The sequence below is a fragment of the Stegodyphus dumicola genome, chromosome 8 (genome assembly GCF_044657685.1).
Source record: "Stegodyphus dumicola isolate Sdum_Otavi_A_Nest chromosome 8, ASM4465768v1".
NCBI lineage: Eukaryota > Metazoa > Arthropoda > Arachnida > Araneae > Eresidae > Stegodyphus > Stegodyphus dumicola.
Window position 1 is genome coordinate 50,497,170 of NC_140775.1, and position 25,482 is coordinate 50,522,651.

At 35.4% G+C, this 25,482-nt stretch overlaps 1 protein-coding gene across 9 annotated transcripts in view; it reads right to left on the reverse strand.

The window, feature by feature from the left end:
• Window positions 1–25,482, reverse strand: part of Hgsnat (Heparan-alpha-glucosaminide N-acetyltransferase) — a 126,455-nt gene that overhangs the window by 73,035 nt on the left and 27,938 nt on the right. The window contains exon 1 of one of the 9 annotated variants that reach the window (XM_085821846.1): window positions 18,630–18,737. The exons of 6 other annotated variants lie outside the window; for them this stretch is intronic. The gene's annotated coding sequence lies outside the window, so the exon portion shown is untranslated. Of the gene's footprint in view, window positions 1–6,893; window positions 7,012–12,800; window positions 12,955–18,629; window positions 18,738–25,482 lie in introns of those variants that run through there. 2 more of the 9 variants (XM_085821847.1, XM_085821848.1) reach the window with 2 other exon arrangements.

Genomic DNA, 25,482 nt, shown 5'->3' on the forward strand with positions numbered 1-25,482 from the left:
TATAATTATAACGAGTAATACGTTGGAACAACACATTAATGACCTCGAACAAGTTTTTAAATTATTAAAAGAGGCCGGTCTTACAATTAACGCCTCAAAATGCAAGTTCGCAACTAAAGAACTTAAATATCTCGGTTATAAAATTTCGCAAAAGGGTATAGAAACGCAAGATTCAAAAATAAAAGCTATTAAGAATTTCCCACCGCCCAACACCGCCAAGAAACTTTCGTCTTTCCTTGGACTATGTTCTTACTATCGATCTTTCATAAAAGATTTCGCTAATATTGTTGAACCACTCTTAGTAATCAAAAGAAAAATGAGTAAATTTACGTGGACAGCGGAAGCGAACACAGCTTTTGAAAGATTAAAAGAAGCGCTTATTAATGCCCCTGTTTTAAAATTCCCTGAGGGGGACGAAAACCTGGAAATTGCGGCAGATGCATCAGACTATGCGGTGGGTGCGGTTCTTATGCAAAATAACCATCCGCTGGCATTTTTTAGTAAAACATTGAATTAAACACAAAGGAATTATACAGCTACAGAAAGAGAAACATTAGCCGTATTAATGGCTGTACACAAATTTCGAGTTTATTTCGGCAAATCGCCAGTAACAGTCTTTTCGGATCATGCGGCTGTTGGTAGACTTTACTCGGGAAAAAACCTAACGCCCAGGTTAATAAGATGGGTTTTAAAACTCCAAGAATATAATATCACAATAAAATATAAACCGGGTAAGGAAAACAATGTAGCTGACGCACTTTCTCGTATAAAACTGGACGATGAAGGTAATGAACTTAAATGCGCTGTGTTGACTTCAAAAATTTTAGATTCTAGAGATACGGTTATTACTGAACTGAAAGCTGATCCTGAATTTGGAAATATCTATGATTATTTGAAAGACCCCGAAAGCTTTGAGCATACAGATATCGATGCGATAAGAAATAGAGCAAAAAACTATGAAATAATAGATAATTTATTATTCTATACGAAAACAACAAACGAAAATCTTGAGTATAAGCCAGTCATCCCAGCCTCGCTTCGATTAAGCATTTTGAAGGAGTTGCACGAAAAAAAAACAGCGGGCCACCTCGGGGTCAGAAAGACTATAAAAAGGGTACGCGAGGCGGTATATTTCCCGCAATTATACAAAATAGTAACGGCGTATGTCAGGTCCTGCAATCAATGTCAGTTAATAAATGATATTAATTACAGCCCGGCCGGGTACTTAAATAGCATTCGCGCTACATTTCCGAATGAAATTTTAGGCATAGATCTCCTTGGTCCCTTCCCCCAGAGCGAGTTAAATAAAAATCGTTTTCTTTTAGTAATAGTAGATCATTTTTCAAAATGGATAGAAATTGTTCCACTTAAACGCGCGTCAGCCAAAACAGTCGCAGATGCATTCTTACACAGATACATTTTAAAATACGGTGCACCGATAAAAGTCATTAGCGATAACGGAAAACAATTCATTAGTCAAATATTTGAAAACATATGCAATGGACTTGATATACGCCATATCAAAATGGTTCCGTATAGACCACAGGCTAACATAGCAGAAAGAGTTAATAAAAATATTGTAAAAATAATTCGCAGTTACGTTAGCACACATCACAAGCGCTGGGATGGCTACATAAATGAATTAGCTTATGCTTTAAGAACGGCACATCATGATACTACGGGAAAAACTCCAGCAGAATTATTTTTAGGCAGAAAGTTAATTACGCCTTTAGATAAATTATTCTTTGTGCAACAAAGAGAGCAGGAATTTAGACAAAAGGACGTGCAAAAGCAGGCGCTTAAAACCTCGGATACGGCAAGAAATAGGCAGAAAATTTATTGTGATAGAAAACGCCGTGAAGCAGATTTTAAAGTTGGGGATAAAGTATTGAAACGGAAATTTTCTTTATCAAGTGCCCCAGACAATTTTATGGCAAAGCTAGCTCCAAAGTTTGAAGGCCCCTATGTAATTCAGGAAATCAAAGGAGTAGTCTTATATCTTAAAAACGAGGGAGGGAAAATCTGTAAAGCAAGTACCGACCAGGTGAAAAAATACTATAATCCAAATGATTTTGAAATCCTTAAAAGTTTCTTGCAGGACTTAAGTCTAAACGAAATAGAAGGGCCAGAGACTGCAACAACTATTCCACCACCCAAGAAACGGAGAACTGAAGAGAGACCTAGCACTTCTACAACCCGGACGTCGGTATCAAAAAGAAAAAAGGATTTTCAAACTCCGGCGTTTTAAGAAAAACAAAAATACAGATGAACCGGGTAAAGAAACCGTGGTAAAGACGAAAACACCACCTACAAAAGATGGCAGGAGAAATTACACATCAAGGAGAACGCGCACACGGCCACAGAGTCAGGTGCCAGCAAGGCCGCCGTTCCGGAAACTGAAACGCCAACAGGAGGCACAAAAATACGACGAACAGAAGAAATTCAAGAAGGACTCCAGACCGGAGGACGTCAAGACCAGCCGTCCCAGGCAGAAACGCAAAGGACAACAACCAGACGATTACTCCGGCAAGAGGCCAGCATGTAGAGGACGCAAAAGAAAGAGCAACGTGGACGACACTCGGAGATCAATAAGGAGAAGATTGACATCCATGAAACCTCTAACTTGGGATCAATTTTGTCAAAAACGGATGACGGAGTTTCAAGCATCGAAAACTCAAAGATAAGTTAAAACCTTTTATAAATTTTTTTTTCTCTTTTGTTCCGAAATGTTATGCATAAGTACGAAGTTCTATGTTTTGACGAAAGTCAATATGTCTCGGTTGAGACTTAGTTTTGTTTTACTTTATTTAGCTAAGGCAAAAGTATTATTTTCTTTAAGTGTAAAAGCTAAAAACAAGCATTTTCTGTTGGTCGAAAGACTAATTCTGTTATGTTAAAGCCAATATTTGGCCGGAGATAAAAATAACTTCGTATTCTTGTACTAATAAGAATTTTAGTTTCAGTGCCGCCAGCTTGGCGAAGAATGAGTAAAGTAAAAATTTATTTTCTCTTATTCATTTTATGGTAAATTGTAAAAAGCATATGTATTAAACTTTTGTAAATGTATGTAAATACTTGCATGTTATGTAAAAGTAGAATTTAGTCTAGAAGCATAAAATTGTAGATGCTAAAAGTGAATGCTTAAAAGCAATGAAGTCAAAATTTAAGTATTAAACTGTAAAGTCATGCTTTAGAGCGAAAGCCTGCATGTTTAAAGATGAATGAGGGGGAAGTTAGAATGAATGTGTTTTGTAGGGTTCTCCACCTACATTTGAATTTTTAAGAATATTAAAGTAGCTCATTGAGTTGTAGAATGTCGAGTAAGGTGTGTCTATTTGGTTGTTGAATTCTAACAAATCATGGTGGTTAGGGGAAGTGTTGTAAGACTAAAACACGAATATTCCCGTTTGACACCACACATGGTGGAGAGCCAGGGTAAAGTTAAATTAATGCTTGAAAAATTGAATGAATGTGAAGTAAGCAATAACTAAGAAAAACGAATCGTTTAAAAACAAAAATTTATTGTGTCAAGAAAGTGTAAATTATAATGTATGTAGAAAGATACTGATACTTATTCCTTCCAGATGCTGGAAGGAAAGACCAAGATTGATTGATGAAGTCCAGGAAAAGTTGCTGTAAGAAGAAAGCTTTGTAACGAATAACTGAATTTTAATATATAATTGTTACATAAGATTTTTTTTGTAAACGAGGCTTTCGCCAGTTAGTTCAGAATTAGATAAACTTACAACAGGTCGTTTGTAGGACCTGCTTCCAAGTTTTCCAAATTCTGGCAGTGGCAAATGTAGGGTTTATATTTATTTTAACTAACATTTATTTTAAGTTTAAACTATCTTTCCTGTCAAGCCTTACTTTCCCCTGGAACTGCCAATGCCAGAATATGTAAATTTGAGTAGAACGCGCAAGCATTCAAATTATCAGCGGAAGTACTATGATTTAAATAGAAGGAAACGAGTTCGGTGAGAGAGTTATTCTTACTTAGCGAGCGCGGAGGTAGAAATCGAGAATTGAAGAACCCCGCGTTGCGGCCTATGTGCTTGGCGGGAAGTAGTTGCAATTGTTCCAGTGAGCTTCAAGTCTGCTGAATTAGCTGCGGTATTTGTAAAACGCGGTGAGTTAGTTATTTTAGAGAGCCTCGTAGTTAGAATATTGTCTTTACTTTCTTTTCAGGTTCTTATTTTTATTTGACTGCCTAGTGGGCACAGTCTGTAAGCGTCAAGAGGACGCCATTGTAATTTATTACGTTGAATAAAAAGGGACTTAAACCCTTTATAAGACTCTGTGGTTTATACAAGCTTTCACAGTCACCTCTTGGTTGCGTGCAAGTTAGAGGCGCGCAACGTTATAGGGCTAAAAAAATGAGAATTTTAATTTTAAAATACCGATCAAGTTATTTGTTTCTTAAACGTAAAAGGTTATTTATTATTTTAAGTATGCAAATGTGCATAGTTTCTCAAGACATTATACAGATATCACCCCACATACTTAAATTTTTCTCTGCCTACTTGATAGGAGGAAATAATTACTCAAATTTTATTTATTTCCTTATATATTAAGTACTTCATAATAATTAATGAATAAATTGTCTTACATTTCTGTTTCGAAAATGCAAAATTGGAGTTAATGGGAGTTCTAAGAAATTATACATGTACTTCAGAAAAGTACAGAAACCATACCATATGCAAATCTGTGCCCTTTATAGACTGTATAAAATTAGGGAACTATATAATCATTCGCTATTTATATTAAACGTGTGTTGCAAGAAGATAATGGAAGACATAGTAAGAAGAGAGAGAGAGAGGTCTTATTTTATATTCCACTGAAAAGAAATTCCATAAAAAGGTGGGTCCAAATCCTGACGAACGGGCTAGCTGCGTAAGAGTTTTCGTGGTTTTCTCCAATCATAACGAGGGCTACAAGCCTGCTTACGTTAAAAAGTTCTTCGCGAAGGCATCCATTCCCTTGGCAGATAATTCTAATACGATTTGAAGTAATCAAATAAATGTAAATTCAAATTCACCCATTTTCCAATGTAAATTCAAAACATTATAAATTAATTAATAGGTTTATTGGTGTCCTTAAAAGTACAATTAAAAAAAGTATGATTGCAGTTAAAATAAAAGAATAATAAATAAATTCATATTAAGTGGAAGAAATAAAGTAATAGAGTTCCATTTAGCAACGAAACGTAATCTTGGGGGAAGAGGGAAAAGTCCTGTGCGCTGGTCAAGCTCGCGAAATTCCACAAAATAACTTTTTTCCCCACATTTTCCAGTCTCTTATGAGATATTAGCGAAATTCTCCAGATGGCTGAAATGCGAATCGAGGTACTCACCATTTTATTTAATTATAGATATCTGTTCATCATACCAAATACGGAATTCTGCGTCATTAAAATGGCAGTTTTGGAGCTTTTAATATTCTTTATTCTCTGTTCTTAAATGTTTATATTTGCGCAAAGAAAAAGGAATAACTGTTTTATATTTTAACGTAAAAGTAACTCAAATTTATTGGGTTTTTCATGATCAAAATAAAATCAATTCTAATTTATAACACCGCCCTCACGCAGATAACATTTTAAACCTGCTTAATATATAACAGATGCATACCTTAACAGAAAAAAATTTGAAAGCTTTCAGATTTTATATTACGCTGAAATGTTTTTTTTTTTTTTTTTTTCTTTTACCGTTTTGTATGTTACATTTATTTATTAAATATCATGTTCTTCGCACTTAAACCATAAAATTCAGTTCAACAGCAATATCGCAGAATAATTTTAAAATCAGCATATCTTTAGAATATCCGATACATAGTCTCGCGCACTGGAGATAAAAATTTAACCCCGGTGCAGTGTTGCCATTCCTCGCTTTGAAATCATCGAGTTTCTTAATTAAAAAATTGGTTTAATGTATTAATCTAAATTTCTAGATGATTTTAATAATTTTTTTTTTCAGATTTTTAAATGTAACAGTTTTTGAAAGTAAAGCCGAAAATAAAAACTATTTGTTAAGTGTCGCACGCGCAGATCCCTAATTGCGACCCCTTCATTTTAAGACCTCTGACGTCAGAAAACATACACTTCGTTAATGCATACAATAATGGCTTATTACTTGAGATATGACCACTCGGTATCTTATTTCACTGAATCCATTAGTCGTACCTGTGTGTCATTCAAGTGTTTGCATGACCGAAAGAGGACTTGATCTGCGCTAATGATGAGCAAAACGTTGCACTGAGTGCTACGCAAGAACGCAGCTATCAAAAACGTGCGATTACACTTTTGACAGATGCACGATAACTCTTTTCAACTATGAAACTGTGATCCATGAGTAAATATTATTCTAAGCCAGGCATCAATGTTTCTAAAGTTAATGCCCATACATATATACAATTTCGAGACACTGTTATTTACATACCATAACTAAGAACTTCGGCTGAACCTATTTGTAACACTAAAAAAATAATATTGTAAAATATCTACCAAAAACTGATTAGAAGATATAGCATTTGATAAGATTACATGTTAGGCGGAGGAATATTGCTGTTTTTTGAAATTATCTTTGGAAGTGGTGTTTAGCATTTACTTATTCTTGTATTATGATCTTTTTATACAGATACATTAAGTTCTCTAGATATTCCATTTATACTGGATGTAGTGTCGCTTCAGTTACGTTAAGTTTCTAATTAAATTTAGTTAAAGCGGAATGGCAACACCTTCTAGTCTCCCAAAAGAACGAAGAAAACAAACTTCGGTTTTCTGTCACGCGATTGAACGTACATGTAAAATGTAAATAAATCTTATGAATAAGAATTTATAACTTTGTAAGGAATAAAATATTGGTTCCACTGGAGTCAGAGAAGTGTTATTTTCTTACATTTGTATACCAGACACTTCATTGGTGTATCCCGGCGTGATCGAATTCTACAATGGCTGACGAAGACGAAACCGAAATTAAAGCAAAAACTGCATCTGTCGCCAAGGTAAGCGTTAAAGTTCCTCTTTTTTGGAAGCCAGATCCTAAAATATGGTTTATTCAACTAGAAGAACAATTTAGAAATGCAAAAATTAGTGCAGATCAAACAAAATATTATTATGTTATAAATTCCATTGAACCCGATATTTTGTCACAGGTATCTGATATTTTGCTAAGTCCACCACAAGATAATAAATATGAGGCAATTAAAAGTAGACTAATTTCATTATATGCTGATTCAGAGACTCAAAAAACTCAAAAATTACTGAGTTAGAACTGGGTGACAAAAAGCCATCTCAATTACTGTGTGAGATGCGTAATTTGGCGGGCGATAAAGTAAGAGATACTTTCCTAAAAACATTGTGGCTACAACGTTTACCCGTTAATATGCGTAGCATTATATCTGTTAGTAGTGAAGATTTGTCAAAAGTGGCTACAATGGCCGATAAGATTTGAGAATTAAACCCTGTTACTCCCCAAATAGCTGCTGCATCATCCATAACGGTAAAAACGGAAGTGATTGAAAGTTTACAAAAACAGGTTAGTGAACTTAGCTTACAAGTTTCTGCTTTAAACAAGCAACGCCCCAGTCGTCCCTATTGTCGTAACCGATCCAAATCACGAGATAGGAGTTACAGTGGTAACAGATCTAGTGATATTTGTTACTATCATAAAAAATTCGGTGATAAGTCATTTAAGTGTAAACAACCCTGCAACTACTCATCAACATCACAGACAAATAGTCCGGAAAACCAGCTTCCCGTCTCTCATTGACGACGGAGGGACAAGGGGTGCAGCTGAGTCGTCTTTTCATCGGCGACAAAGGATCGGCTACCCAATTTTTAATAGATACTGGGGCAGAAATTTCTGTCATTCCTCCCTTGCCTGCAGATAAAAAAAAACATCTCAAAATTAGAACTCTTTGCTGCAAATGGTACGAAAATTAAAACATATGGCCAAAAATTACTCAAGCTTGATCTTGTACTTAGACGATCATTCACATGGCTTTTTGTAATTGCGGAGGTAAACAAACCGATAATAGGCATGGATTTTCTTGCAAATTTTAACCTTTTGGTAGATTCTAAAAATCGCAAGTTGATTGATGGTACTACATTCTTAACAACCAATGGAACTCCTTGTTTTCAAAATAACAATAATAATATTCCGATTTTAAATGCCTTAAATGATCCATATAAACGTATCATTAACGATTTTCCGGATTTGTTAAAACTGAATGTAGTTAATAATAAAGTTAAAAATCATAACATCGAACATTATATCGAAATCAGAGGTCCACCAGTTTTCGCTAAAGCCAGGAGACTATCAGCTGAGAAACTTAAAGCGGCTAAAAAGGAGTTTGAATTTATGCTCCAAATGGGTTTATGCAGGCCATCCAAAAGTAACTAACAGGTCGAGCCCACTACATCTCGCTATGAAGAAATCAGGTGGTTGGAGACCTTGTGGAGACTATCGAGCGTTAAACAACGTCACGATTCCTGATAGATACCCTCTCCCATTTTTAACAGATTGCAGTTCCATTTTAGCTGGAAAAAAAGTAATCATCCATAGACCTCATTAGAACGTACCAACAAATTCCAGTTCGCGAAGAAGATATACCGAAAACGGCCATTCTCACTCCCTTTGGCTTATTCGAGTTCCCATTCATGACGTTCGACCTACGAAATGCGGCCCAAACGTTCCAACGTTTCATGAACAGTGTGCTGAATGGACTAGAATTCGTGTTTTGCTATTTGGATGACATTCTAATAGCCTCTCCAGATGAAGAAACTCACCGAAAACATCTACGAGCAGTCCTCGAGAGACTAAACGAATATGGCCTGTGTATTAATACGGCAAAGTGTAAATTTGGTCAAGCAAAACTTGCATTCCTGGGATACGAAGTGTCAGCTGAAGGACTTAAACCTCTTTCAACGAAAGTTGATACCATCAAAAATTTCCCATAACCAAAGTCATTTACTAGTTTAAGACGATTTTTATGTATGGTGAATTTTTATCATAGATTCATACCAAACTGTGCGAAACTGCAACAACCTTTAACAACATTGCTCAGTGGTATTAAAAAGAACTGCAGAAAAGAAATAACCTGGACGGCAGAAACAAGAAACGCCTTCCAGATCTTAAAAGATGCACTTATTCATGCCACAAACTTAACTCACCCATCCGAAAAGGCTGAAATATCGCTAACAACTGATGCTTCCGATACTGCCATTGGAGCCGTTTTACATCAGATTGTGAATAATGAAAAACAACCCTTAAGTTTCTTTTCTCGAAATTTGACATCAGCACAACAAAAATATAGTGCCTACGACAGAGAACTCTTAGCCATCTATACAGCAGTAAAGCATTTCAAATACATCTTAGAAGGGCGAACTTTTGCAATATACACGGATCACAAACCACTAACATTTGCCTTCCAACAAAATTTGGAAAAAGCTTCGCCACGACAAGCTAGACAACTGTCATATATTGGCCAGTTCTCAACCGATATCCGATTCATACAAGGGCATGAAAATACCGTCGCTGACGCTCTCTCTCGCATAGACACCATTTCTGTACCATCTGCTATAGACTTACAAACTATAGTAGACTGTCAAGAAGATGACGACTTGGAGATACTTAAAAACAACCCAAACTTAAAAATCCTACAGATTCCTATACCGGACAGCGACAAGAAAATTTACTGTGATACTTCTACAAATTATAATCGACAATACATCCCTGCAAAGTTTCGGCAGAAAATATTTTCTTGAATCCATAATTTATCTCATCCTGAAATCAGATCCACGATAAAATTGATAACACAACGTTTCATATGGCCCAATATGAATAAAGACTGCCAACTATGGACTAGAGCATGTTTATCTTGCCAAAGATATAAAGTTCACAGACATACACAGTCATCTTTGGGAGAATTCAAAGTACGTCCACACAGATTCCAGCATTTAAACATAGATCTGGTGGGTCCGCTGCCTCCTTGCAAAGGATTCAAATATCTTCTAACCATCATCGATCGTTATACACGATGGAAGAATGGATCGATCGTTATACACGAAGCGGTACCGTTAGAAGATCAATCAGCAGAATCTATTGCTAAAGCTTTGATTTATACTCGGTTTTCACGCTTTGGAATTCCGAATCGCATAACATCTGATCAAGGTCGGCAATTTGATAGCCAACTTTTTCAAGCTTTAGGAAAATATCTTGGTTTTCATACAAACACTACAACTGAGTACCATCCACAGGCAAATGGCCTGCTCGAAAGACAACACCGAACTTTAAAAGCAAGTCTCAAATGTCATCTACTCGAATCAAAATCATGGCTGGAAGCATTACCTTTCGTTCTTTTAGGCATAAGATCTGCCATCAAGGAAGACTTAGGTTGCTCATCCGCAGAACTTGTATACGGAACCTCTTTAGCATTACCTGGTGAATTCTTTTCAACAGTACCTCATATGAAGCAGTCTGAATTTTCTCAAAACCTTCAGAAAATAATAAGAGCTATGAAGCCAAGTTCTACCACCACCCATGGAAATGGAACAGTCTTTGTTTCTAAACACCTTTCCAACTGTTCTCACGTATTCCTATACAACAACATTAATAATTCGTCACTACAGCCTGTCTATCTTGGACCGTATCCTGTAAGAGCAAGAAAGGATAAGTACTTCGATATTGAAATCCAAGGAAAAGTTAAAAGAGTTTCAATAGACAGACTAAAGCCATGTTTCCTAGTGCAAGATTCTGATATTCCTTTCCAAAACTCCCATTCCAAGAAAGCGGAACTTGGGGAAACACCTGCACTCAAGAACACTGAAGAAAATTCAGAAACTCATCATAAAACCAAGACTACTAGAACCAGCAGACATGTGAAGTTTCCCAGTCACTTTAAAGACTATCTTCCATAATCGCTGTCACTAGGAAGGGGGTTTGTAGTGTCGCTTCAGTTCCGTTAAGTTTCTAATTAAATTTATTTAAAGCGGAATGGCAACACCTTCTAGTCTCCCAAAAGAACGAAGTATACAAACTTCGGTTTTCTGTCACGCGATTGAACGTACATGTAAAATGTAAATAAATCTTATGAATAAGAATCTATAACTTCGTAAGGAATAAAATATTGGTTCCATTGGAGTCAGAGAAGTGTTATTTTTCTATATTTGCATACCAGACACTTCACTGGATTCCATTTTTGTTATCGAAACTTATATTGTTTATCCAGAATAGATATTTCTCCGTTCTTTTTTAATTAAGTCTATTGAGAATTATAGTTGATATGTTAAATATTAATACAAAATTTCAGTAATCCTTGGAACACTGTTATAGTTTCCTTGGAAATTTGCATTTCGTGAATGTTGGCAACACAGGATCTTCTAAACCAAGGCAGCAGCCAACGATCATATATAGCCAGTAACCGCATTGATAAACTGAAACAGATTCCTTTTCCATTCTACCTCGTATCGTTGTTTGTAGTCTGTTTCAAGGGTTGTTGTTCGTGATAGTATATTTGTAACCTGTTCAACCTTCGCTAGAAATCAGTCTAGTTAGCAAAACTGTTTAAAGGCGAAGATCCACCAATAATTCCTCCATGGAAGAAAAAAAAATTCAGGCCAAACATAATCAAATATATCTTACAAAATGGGAAGATATATGGTCTTAAGAGTTAAAGCCGGGTCCAGACGAAAACCGATAAGATATCATTTTGTGTCTTGTGTAGGAATGATTTTAACATTTTGTACGGTGGACAAAGTGACCTGAGGTAAAATGCAGTATATCAGAGATAAATGATTCCGTTATTGCTAGTGAACTTTGATGCAGACGCATTATAGCGGAAACGACAGTAAAGAATGTTCTTGCTTCTAGAAGTGTAAATGACTTTGTGCCCCCTTTAATGTCAAGAATGACTTCAAAATTTTTTCTGTTGGCTACGGATGTATAAAATAGAAGCAACCGAGAAACGTTCCCAGTCTGCATTCGATACTTCAACCCTTTAAAGGGCTTACAGAATAATCTTCTAGATTTTGTTGAAATTGCTGAAGAAACATCTATGGCACTTACTATTTAGCCACTTGACCAGTGTGTGTGTGTGTGGGGGGATGAGGCTATTTATTTACTGTATTTTAAATTTTGCTTAAGTAACTATTTTTTCTTGCCTACCCCTGCGCATCCGAAAACAACAGCGCCGCTACAATAAAACTATTATTAGTGTTTGCATTATGGCAAAACCGCAAGGGCTACTTATCTAAGGGAGGAAGTGCTTTGGTGGACTCTTTTTTTGAGGGAAACAGGCTAGTATTTTTATCATTTTTGGGGAAAATTCCCAAAACTCTAAAAAGCCAGTTCGTTCACCAAGACAAACTCAAATCATCAAATATTTCTTAAGAAATGGGAAGATATACAAACTAGTATTCAATGATTTTACCGCTCTGCTGCATTTAAAAGTAAATTTGTACAGCTTCAAAAAAAAAAAAAAAAAAAAAAAAAAAAAAAAAAAAAAATTAAAAGCTGATTTTAAAATACTCGTGTCGATTTAATTGCATTATCTATATCAAAAATAAATCTCTCTATTCCTAATTCCAAGCTCTTGCTTGAATATTCCCATACACAGGTATACCACGACGTTGTAAAAATACGTTTTCTATCTTTTATAGATGCAAAAACACGAAACTACTTAAAGAAATGAGATTTTTTCTTTTTTAATAGCAGTAGCAACTTACTTAGTCCTCGTAACATGTAGTGGATAAACAAAATAAATTTAAAAAGCATAATATTTAAAAATGAGCAGTTTGTTCTTACCTTGATGCTGATAATCCTTATGTAGTTTTACTGTCCTGTAACTTAATCTGGGTGAGATATTACATGAAAAGCAATATCTCACGTAATTATTGAGAAATTTGAATTTGCCGATTGTTATTGCTCAATTTCTTCACTGTGAGGAATGAAAGTAACTTCTTACTTAACTACATTATCCAATGCCGCAAGAAATTGAGACAAATGACCTATTTTTCCTTTACAAACCGGTTGAGTATGTAGCGCCAAGCTATGACATTTTATTTTTGCAACTTTTAATATGAGTTGTATATATTTACTCGCATTTGGTCAAACCTGCGAGAGCTTTACAATAATCTGATATATTGTTTTCAGCATATATCGATCTAGAGAATTCCAGTGAGTGAATTATAAGGTGAGAACATCATTAGTGATGCTTTAAACATATGATAATAAGGAAAATTCTACATTCGCGCAACGGAAAATTATGTACAAATATTTATTTAGTAAACTCTTTAAAATTATGCAAGAGGTTTACACTTTGTTTTGATTACACATACATACCGAAGACAACATTTTTATTCGTCTCCTTAAAACGTAGAATTCCTGAATTAAGATGAAATTTTCGATCTTTCTCGAGCAATATTTTTTTCTTCTGAACTGAATCATCACTTAATCTATAAATAGTTCTCTTTGCCAATTTTAATTATTATTTCAGTATCTTTCATATGACTTCATAAGTTATATACATCAATGACTGCGATTTTATTTTAAAAACAGTGTTACGTCAGCATACGTCATTAATCCATTCCAGATCGTTGGATAGATAATAAATGAATTTTTCGAATAAAAAATGAAGGGAAAATTATCAATCCTTTCTTATAAAAATCTTATTGTTATAATTATAACACCGTTTAATAGTAAAATGCAGATGCAGTGAATGAAATATATACTGTACATAAAAGAAGTTGTGAACATAATATTGTACACAAATGAGACATTGTGCGTAAATGTTTTTTTGTTGTCCACATAATTTGCAGTTTCTCAAACATGCTCTAGTCTCTCATTTTCGTTTGATAGTCGATTCCAACTCTTTCGCAACGATGGCCGATTCAACAATCAATTTGTTTTTCATCATCTTATATACCATCGTTCTCGGCATACGATATGCAGTAGACAAGTCCTGTTATATTTTTCAACAATCTCTTTTTCATCTTCATTGTGATTCCAATCATTTCTTTCTTAAAATTAATTTTTAACAAATTTACAAAAATTTACGCGAAAAAAAGGTAAAATCAGAGGAAATTCAGAGTTATAACGCAGGTTGTTTGCTGAGTGGTAGAAAAAGGGTTATTGATATTAATGACAGTCGTAGCATTGCCTCGACAAGATAAACAAGTGCAGTGCGAGTAGTCGTAACTCATCGATCTCGAGGTCGTAACTTAACCAATATCATATACCAAACAGAACAAACATCAAGTTGGACTTATTTCAAAGCCCAAATATACCGAGGTATTACTGTTTAAGATAAAAGAATAAATCAATACTAGCTTTAGGTTGTAGTGTCCCTTAGCTCTCTATTTTAATTTTTTTACTTCATCTTTCTGGCCTAAAATCAGCAACTGATTCTAATCAATGGCTTTAAACTGTGTTACTTCCACATTAATCCGTGTCATGTGATTTTTGCATAATGCTAATAACGCAGGCACTGATATAATGCTTTAGCCAATAATAATTTCAAATTTTGGGACCGAAATCTAAATTAATCAAGCAAAATAAAGTTTAACCAAAATTAAATTATTCCTGTTAGACACATTGCACACACACTCTCTCTTGTTTCTCTGCTGTCAACTCGCTTGATGCCTACTGCTCTTTCCTCCATTGAAATTAATAGAAATATGAAGAAAAAGCACAAATGTAATTAAGGAAGGCTGCGAAGTTTTCACTGATTACGTTAAATGATTCATTTTAAAAATGTGTTTCTCAAGACTAAAACAGTGTTAAATCCTCCATGCCTGCAACTACTTCTTTATGAATCTCCATGTTAAAATCTAAATTATTACCCTAGATAGATATCTATATGTATTAGATTTAAAACATAAACTAAACAAGTTCAAACACTGTATTCAGTTCCGGAATAATGAACTGGCACATAAAAAGTGCTGATGCAAAAAAACTGACTAGGAAAAAAAAAAAAAAAAACCCTAGAAAACGAGAGCTGCTTTAAAATCCCCAAACAAACCAACGCTGTACAGAAACAAAATTCACAAATGAGGAAGCTGCAACACTATAAATCAAGTTCAAGGATCGTTTTATCCAGGAAAACATTTCTAATGGGAAGAGGCGATAAAAACAAAGAAAGAATCAAAGTCAAAGGATACATGTAAACTAAGAAAATGTCTAATGTTTTCTGAATGGCAGAAAATGAAGAGAAAAAACGTTTGTTTCTCTTTTAATGATTTTCAAGAAAAGATTTTCACTTTTTTTGCAAGAAACCAATCTTATTATCTGCTTCCAAAAAAGGAGAACACAGAGTCTCTACAAATAGTTCTGTGCAAAAACTCAAGGTCGAAACCAAGTTAACTAAAATTTCTGCTTTAGTTACATAGTTAGAACAAATTTACATAGTTAGAAACGACTTATATATTTCAAATTATTGATACTGATTACTGCTACGAGGAAATGTCAATTATTTACACACTAGACTTGGATTCAGCAACCAATCACCTTGACTTCAACCGTGATTATTTACTTACTATAATACGGGGAAGCATGGGAATAATGTCATCGTAAGGGAAAACGGTTCACACTCGCCTTTTACGAGGAGAAAATAATGGAAACAACCACGGAGCTAGTGAGTTTTCCCATACTCATCCGGTAGAACTACCAATGTTTAGCGGTCTCATCCATACCACTAATAAGTGGAGAAATAAAGTCTGAGATGATATTTATGTCAAGCTCAAGGGTTTGAAACCCGATAATAGGAATAAATTGATTTTCACCATCGTAATATAGGCATGCATAAAAAGATCTAGAAAGGCTGAAAAATCTATATTAATGAAAAACAATCTTTTCAGAATTATACATAAGTTTAGGAACTGATTAAGTGATATAACTAATTATCAATAATTATACAGTTAAGCATATCTACAACGGAGCCAACAGTAGAATGCAGAGCTTTGGTTTGAGTGCTTTTAAGTTCATCGCGGTTATTTAAATCAATAATTACACGTTGTTGCACCGCTTCAGATAGTATGATGGCTGGAGGATGTTGACTGATTTTGTAGCTGGACTCGGGTTCGGGATAAACCGCCTTAATCAATATAGAGGTCAGCTACGCTGGCTGCCACATCCATAGGCCTCGGTTCGAATTCGGAAGAAGGCATGGATGTTTGCAAATGTATAATGCCTGTGTGGGATAGAGGTACTTAAAATACTGACGAGTCGAAAATCCTTTCGAGTTGTTTGGTGTTAGGGGCCTCCTAGACGGTAGAGTGGTTAGGGAAGCCTGACTGAGATACCGAAGGGCCCAGGTTCGAATACCGGAGAAGGCATAGATGTAAAAATTGTCTGTCCCTTTATAGGAGTCAAAGGTGGTCCACCTATTAGGTGCCTCCATAATAAAGATGCCACCATATTTGGCCTTAGGAGTGGCTGATTCCAGCATAGGCAAGTGCTCGCCATTTGGGGAAAGAAAAAAAAAAAAAACAAGTTTGGTGGTAGAGAAAGAGGGGTGAGAGCCTCACGGACGGTTTCTCGGGCGTTCTTCAATCAGAATTGGAGCGGAGCTGCACGGTTAGTATGGTGACATTATACAGCTCTACGACCAATCGTTGGTACATGTAGTATATTTATTAAATGTTGATATACATGTAGGATATTTGCGAAGATGGCATTTAGCAGATCTGAAATTTCCACCGAGGTTGCTGGTATAAGACGAGTACGAATTCCTCAGATTTTTTCTCCTCAGGATGCTCTTAGCCAAACGTGGGATAGAACATACGCAGATAGCCCTCACGTTAATTGCTTAAATTTAAAGAAAATATGTTTGTGCGTCGCAGTAACAATATTCTGTGCTTTCTCATAAGCAGAGCAGTGGACTGATAAAAGCTAACCACTAGGCATAATTCACCATCCTTATAATTCTAGGAATACGACAATCAAAAGTAATGCATGTTTCTATGACCTTAACAACATCAAAAAGTTTTGCGACGAAAGGTGGAAGAAGATGCAATTACAATAGGGCCATAATACCTTTCTCCTTGGTTAGTCAATTATAGAAAAACCCATGACTCAAAGTAAAACGAATCGATAAGGAAAAGCACAGTCTTCCAGAGATGTTTGCGCAAGGGAAAGATATTTACGAGCAATGAAATAATAACTGCATGAAAATGTTTTGAAAAGTTTGCAGGGAGCTTCTGCAGGATGCTTCACTGGATCAGTAGCATGCGAGACAGTTCCTGTATCATCATACAGTAAAATCCTGGTGTCCCGTATGCTTATTCCTGTCCTTCTTGGGATTCCAACCATAGATCCTCCGACTGCTAGCCGAACGTGTTAAGTGTTATATTAAGAGAGCATACAGGGATGAAGGCCTTAATTATGTATATTTCCCTTCATTTAAATGGCGACTGGAGAGAGAAAAATGAGACCCAGTTGGTCAAATCCAGGTGGTGACGAATTATCATCCATTATAGTTTAGTCGGATAGCATTGTGCATACTATGAATTTTTTCTGAATGACGAAATGTCAACTATGCTCTCGCCGATATTCAAACTATTCCTGACGTGCTACTAGTTATGCCGGACGTGCTATTAGTTATGTAGAAGGGATCATCAGATCTTTCTGATAGGAGAAATACGAAATCATGATATCGTAATTTTTAAGACACATTGTTTATCAATAAACATTATCTAGAACACGGATAGTAAATAATATTTTGTCCTACAACCAGTAAGCTACACTACTTTAAGCATATGGGATGCATGGTATCCTCATTTCAGTAGTATATATAGTAGGAGCATCAAGAACAATCCATTGTTTTCTTTCTGTTTAATGAACCAAGCAATATTCAGATTGACTATTTAAGCATAAGGCAAGAAATCAATAACCATTTTCAGACTTGGGGAATGGAGGCAAAAATTCATTTTCTATAAAGAATTAATTAAAGTCATTAAATTCTTTTCTTAGCTTAATTATAATACATGGTCGTAGCTTGGATTTAACTTCGGACAATGTAAGATGTAACTTTGATCTAAAAACCAATGTTTTTATAATGGTATTCTATTTATAAACTGAAATTTTTTCAGGGGGTGCAGCTCCTTCAGCTTCCTCCTAAATACAGTCGTGTTATAATATGTATTAGGGGATCTTCGGAAAAGGAACCGCAGCTTGAGTATATATTTACATACACACTTACACACATATTTATCAATAAGAATTTTAAGTTCAGTATCATCTGTAAAATTAAAGGCAATTAAAAGAAACAGAAATGGATTTACTAGTACAGCTGCATATATCGTCGGCATTAAAACTTTTTTTGACTGTAATATAATTATTAAAATACTTAGACATCGGAGATTTCAAGAAAAAAGTTTCACTTTTCTTAAAATTAATTCTCTTTATTTATGGACAAAATACATCAAAAATCAAATATTGCTCTTTCACTTAAAATATATAGAAAACTTTCTTTTCTTTTTTAATTATTTATAAATTAATCTCACATGGGAAACCAAACATCGAAAATTTTTCATTAATGGATCTTGTAAGGAAACAATCACGGACAAAAGTGTAAGCTTTTTTTTTTTTTAATGACGACTATATGAAAATTTTTGAGGGAAACAAAATTACCCTTACCGTCTGTGTTTCAGATCTAGCAGACCAGCGATCGTGAAAGATTCAATTCATTGCAAGTAACAACAATTATGCAAGACTGCACATGACAAAAGTAAAGAGTGAAGCAATTTGTCAAAGACAATAAATTGCCATCCACTGATAATATAAAAAACAGATAAAAAAATGTAACGATAATGGAACTCAGTTTAATTCTCTAGGCAGTGTCAGCTGAAATGATGTTTCACAAGATAAGTATTCATTTTTATCAGTGCAGATACACACGATAAACATTAAAACTAATTATCATGAGATACGCGAAAACAATAATTAAAGAACATCTTAAATACATCATGATGCTCAAATAACTGAAAGAGAGCTACGTAACCCCAAATTAATTTTCTTACTTCCTAGCAAACAAAATACCAATTTACACTCTAAAATTAATTTATATAATAAAATATTTCGTTTAAATGAGGCACATCGAAGCCATATGTTTCTCCTCATTTAATGATCATTTTTTGTTTTATTCGCAATGTCTATAAGTATACATTTACAGGATGTTTAATAAATTCAGACCTACTATAAAACATATAAAATCAATAAAATGGGGTAGCAAAGTGCGTTTTAAAGAATCAGATTATTAAACTAAGCACATGAGAACTATCTGCCTAGCTAAAGGAATGCATCATGGAGGGTATTTTAGTAGACTGCCTCTTATTCACCTTACACAACAGGAAGACCATCGCCAAAGGTCAGTTTTCAGTTTTTTGTTTCTTTTGTTACAACTTTTTCTTGGTCTTAGCAAGACCCACTGAGTTTGTTCTTTTCTCAATTTTTTATTTTATATTGATTATTAACTACAGGTTTTCTTACAGTTTTATAAAATCTATTTTTTTAAAAATAAAATTGTTAATCTTTAAGCTTGCAGGCCCAGCCCGAATGTATTTGTATTTTTAGGACTAATAGCTCATCGCTATTTATTTTCGTTTTGATTTTAATTTTAGACTAGATTTAGAAAGTTTGATTTTGATTAACATATTTTAACACCTTAATGTGTCATTCTGAGCGGACGCGTCGGGAAATTGGAACAGAGAATTGAGACTATTAAAATTTCCAAGACACTTTGTCAAAAAAATTTTTTAGCGAAAAAGTTTCAATTGTCTGTTTCGGCGAAACGCGTAATGGGGTTAGCTTGATTCGACGTTCAAATAAATGAAATTTCCCTTGATAAGCCTGTTTGGATGTCGAATTGGGCTAATTTACCATTTTCCGCTTACTTTTTAACTTTTTCTGTTTTTTTAATTTTATTGTATTTATGTTTTACATGTCTAATGATTTGCTTTTCATGTGTATTAATTTTTGAAAACGTCTTAAACCTTTTGGAGCAGCAGCTCTTGGTAACTTTTAGGCGAGCTTTCTACAATTTTTATTTTTTACTTATTTTGCAGCATATTGCGCAAGATGTTTTCTTGACCAAAATTGGTTTTTCAAAAATTGTTATTACTGGTTTGCTTGATAAATTATATATATATATATATATATGTCAAAAATTGTACAATTTGTGTACAAAAATTTTATATATACACGAGGGTTGGAACTTTAATAGTGGCAACTATTTATTTACAAGGAATACAAAAGTGATTCATGTCACCATGTTTTACAGTCCTTCAATATAGTCGCCATCATTGTGTACAACCCGTTTCCAACGATGTGGAAGTCGCAGAATACCTGTAGCAGCGCCTGTTTTGTTGATAGTTTGAATGGACCGGTCTACTGCCGCAAGAATCTCAGGAACAGTTTGGAAGCGAGTGCCACGAAGTGGTTCCTACATCTTAGGAATTAAGTCATAGTCACAAGGGCTTAGATCTGGGGAGTATGGTGGATGGTAAAGCACTTCCCAGCCCCATCGCTTGAACAAATCAGTCACAGCTTGCGCTGCATGCGGCCGAGCATTGTCATGCAAAATGAGAGGAGCGTTCTGCAGAAAGTGTCGCCGTTTTTTTCTCTTGCTTGTCGGAGATTGTGCTCCAAAAATGAGCAGTAATACTGCGCAGTGACGGTCTGCTGTGGGGGAACGGTATGCGTTAGGATGACACCATCACAGTCGTACACGAGAATCACCATAACTTTCACATTGCTGGGGTTCTGACGAAATTTCGAACGTCGTGGTTACCCGTGATGACGCCATTCGTTTGATTGGCGTTTCAGTTCTGGCTGGTACGATCGGGCCCAAGTCTCATCCAGCGTAATGATACGGCGTAAAAAAGCATCTTCTTCGCGCTCATAGCGCTCCAGGTGGGTTCGGGCAGCATCGTATGGTAGCCATTTCTGCATTTCCGTCAATTAATGTGAAACCCATTGTGAAGCAATTTTTCTCATGGACAGGCATTCGTTCAGAATGTGCAGCACAGTCGTATGCGCTAATCCTGTTTGTCCGACCAGCTGAAGAATCGTTTGGCGGCGATCACTGTCCATTAGTACGGCAACAGCTTGCACGTCTGCATCGCTAACACTCGGACGACCTGGCCGCAGCATGTCTGCCACGTTTTGGCGTCCTTCATTGAATGCTTTCACCCATCTTGCTACGGTTCTGTAAGGCAATGCAGATTCCCCGCAAGCCTCTTGAAGCCCTTGATGACACTGTCGTGCTGTACGACCTCTGGCACATTCAATTTTTATCCAACATCGTTGTTCTTGTTTTGAAAACATGGTGACAACACTTACTTTAGACCGCGAGCTAATGCAAGGATCCTTTCTTCGCGTCACTCCGCATGCGCGTGACGTAGGCAGGACGAGTCTTTTTGTTGAGAGGTAAAGTAGGTATGTAGTTCACGTGTGGTATACGCGATATTCTTTGGTTTTGTTGCGTAGCGTTTTTTCAGCTGTGCTGCCACTATTAAAGTTCCAACCCTCGTTATATATATATATATATATATATATATATATATATATGTCAGTAAAGACATAAAGTAAGAAATTTGGAACCAATTTTTCATAAAGACGAAAATTTGAAATTCATAAGTAATACGTTTCAAATAATACAATAAATGCAATAAAGAATTTAATAAATGTTAAAACGAAAACTCTCCAAACAAGCAATAACCCAACATTAAAAAAAAATCGTTTTGTAATTATGAAATATATACACAATAAAAAAGAGTTTATAATTTTGAAAATTATAGTTATAAATTATTATAGTCGCGCAGATTAATTAAAGTCGCTGCAAAATTAATTAAATAATCAAGATACTGTAATACTAACAAGCAGAAAATACACAAGATTGGAACAAAATGCAAAACAACTCAATGGAATAATACAAGTACAACAAAACACATAGCTAAAAAGTCTAGTCTTTTTGAGTCAAAAATTTTCAACAGATTCACGTTCCTGAATCGTATGTATGGATGATTATAGCTGAAATTAATTGAAATAATGTAACATTATTAAAATTTTTCGTAATAAACTGAAAGCACAAGTCCGATGAAAAGTGAATAAAATTTATTCTTATCACAACAAATAAAACAAAATGCTGAAATTTTCTCGGAGATATTTGTACAGTATCGCAACACCTCGCAGTAGTTATATTTTAAACTACTAAAACGTTTAACAGAACTCAGTTTAAAACAGAGAAAGCTAATCCGATTTCACCGCGAATTCGCTACAATCAAAAACAAGAAATAAGTAAACAACTGAATTGAGATGTTTTCCTCCAACTTTTATAAGCTTTTTAATCACGCACGAGGAGAACCTTCTCGTATTTTCTGGATAGCAAAAGAGTCCAATTACGAGATATCTATTTATTAAAATGTTAAATGCGCGTGCTCCTATATTTTAATTTTTCCGGCGTAGTTTTCTCCTAAAGTAAGTCTCGTGCTGCATTGCACGGGAATATAAAACAAATTTAAAGGGGGGAAGTGCAAAATCCTCGAAATTAAATAAACGATTGATCAAATTAGAAGCAACAAGCTAAACCAAAAATTTTAAAAATTAGCCAAAAAAACTGTTACAAATCAAAAGCAAATTCTTGAAGTCAAGACTTTAGGAAACGCAACTAAAAAACTTTTGAGAAATGGATTTATATGTAATAAAACTGCTCCATTAGATGTAATAAAACTGCGTTATCCTTAAAATAAGACTGTATTATTGTACAAGATGACTCGGTAAACGAAAGTTGCAACGAAATGGCGGTGGTAAAATTGCTCCTAATTGTGATACGACTGCATTATTATTGAAATAAGATGACTTGGTGAGAGTTGCAACGGACTGGGCGTTGAAGAGGACTGGATCATAAATTGAAGACTTTGCTGCGTAGTTAGCAAGATGCCACTCAAAGAACACACATAACGGGAAATTCTACACATAATTTTATTTCTTGGATAATGCACAATATCACTGTGGGTGCGCTATGCACCTCCCAATTTTGTACAGCTCACATTTTAAACAATGGACGAATTTAGAAAAGTAAACTTCACGTGGCTAGCGAGACACAGCGGAAAGCAGCAGAAGAGACGAGCGAAGAGAAGAAGGAGTTGCGACGTAATTGACCTTTTATATACCGAATTCCATTTCCGATCACATGACAGTTTAATCTCCAGATTTTGGGTTCAAGATTTCATCGGTAAGTGGGGAAAAAAAAACCCTTTCTTTTGAATTATTTAATCGTAACATTACAAAAGAAGTTCTGTAGAATTATAAAAAATTACAAGATCATTAGAAAACACGGTCGTCTAGAAGCACTAGTGGTACAAGTAGCTGTGAGGGGCGAAAGCTAAAGTTTTCTCACAAGCGAAATCTATTTAGTTTTGAAATACAATGAGCTGTGATAGAAACGACTGCTCTGAAATTAAGTAAAAGTATATTTTGACTTTAATCAATAATATATTCAATTTTTAAAGGAGTCCAACTGTACTGATCACCTACAATTCCGATGATGCTGGAGCCGGGGATGGTTAGACAAGAATTCGATATGGCTGGTGATTTGGAATCTTTAAATTATTTTGGGTTAACCCAGCTAGCAACTCTCATTCAACACGATCCACTCCATATTAATTAAACTAGTGCTCTATCAGTTACAGGTCTTAGAAGATGGACGGCCATAATAAGATGTCAACAGCAGTTGAAAAATGATTTCCGGTTTTCCTCGAATATATATATATATACTCGTAGTTATTATAAGTCCACAATCAAACTGATGAATCTTTGTACAATCAAATTGCCTAAAATGTGTACTAGAGATGTCTGTTTGGCATATAACATGCCGTCCCATACCATTAGGCTCAGTAATCGATCAGACGATTGTAATACATCGAAAGTAGATATATATATATATTAATTGCATTCTTCCTTATTCAGTAGAAGTGGCTTTACGATAGAGAGAAAAAAGGAATTTCTTTATGTGTGTTAAAATTAAGAAATCGAAAATGCATAAAACATCGAAAATCAAATATTAAGAATTCCATTTATTTGATTTCTGTTCTCATACATACAGTGCGAACATATTTTGAGTTAGATTAGAACATATTTAAGAATTCAATCTCGGTGAAATGCAATGCTAGGAACAAAAATATGTCATAGCCTGATTCCGACAGGAAAAAGCTGTTGAAAGATTGAATGTTGCTAGTTTTAATTTCAGTGTAATGTTTCCTTTCATCTAGAAAATGATGCTATGGGCATAGTATTACATCAAGAATTACGACGTCAGTTTAACATATCTGGCAGGGAAAAATTAAACGGCGCCATAAAATACTCTTTTGAAATAAAAAGGAGATTTCGCAGCATGCCGTAACATTCGGTAAAGTTTTAACGCATCCTAGCATTAATAAAAGAATTTACTTTGAATTTTAGGGAAGAAAAGAACATGGCCAAAATAATCAGTAGGAGTCAAGTCATATAACATAAAAGAATCTTAAAATTCTACATTTAAGAGAATAAAGATGTAACCTGGGTAGCAATCAAGAGATATACTGCAAATTCTTTGCACAGAAACAGCTCATATTGGGCAACGCAAAATGAAAAACAATCACGCATATAGCTTAAATTGGCGGTATTAGAAGCTTAGTGCGAAGTCGCCAAGTACCAATAGCCATATTCGAATTAAAAACGACAGGAATTATACACTTAACACACTCGTACAGCGAGGTAAGTATCACTCTGCAGGTGAATCAACAGAAAGAAATAAAATTGCTACCACTTTCAGCTGACTCACTCGTAGAATACCGAGAAAAATCGCTTCTTTTGAAAATGTTACTTTATATAACATACGGAATTTTGCAAAGTGCGGCGATTTTACCACCCTCCTCTTTTTTTTGGGGGGGGGGACCCACCAGCGGCCGAGTGGTAAAATCGCTAACGTGAGTAGTTCCACTTAAGTTTGAATCCGACCAATGGACCGAATGCATAACTGTTTTAGTGGCCTTGCCAATCAGTAAGGCGAATACGAGCCAGTTTAGTTGTGCTCGAAAAAAATTTTCCCTTCCCCCATGCAATAGATCTGGTTGTTATTGTCTTGTCCATATTACATGGAAAAATAGTTGCCAGACCCTACTTCGAAGGGGTTCGACCCTCAAAATTGGGGGTTCGAACACCCAATTTTGAGGGTCGAACCTGGCCGACCTTCCTCAAAATTGGGGGTCCAACCTCTCTTCGAAGTCCCCAATTTTGAGGAAGAGCACCCCGGAGAGTACCCGGGGTCTCCCACCAATCCACACGAGAGGACTTTCGACTCGCCGCATATTTAGAGTGCCTCCATACCGCACCGACACTACATATTTACAAACATCTATGTCTTACACGAGATTCGAACCGGGCACCTTTGGTTCTGTAGTAGGTCCTTAACCACTTTAACGTCTGGGCAATCTGGTTGTTTTGCCTTAAT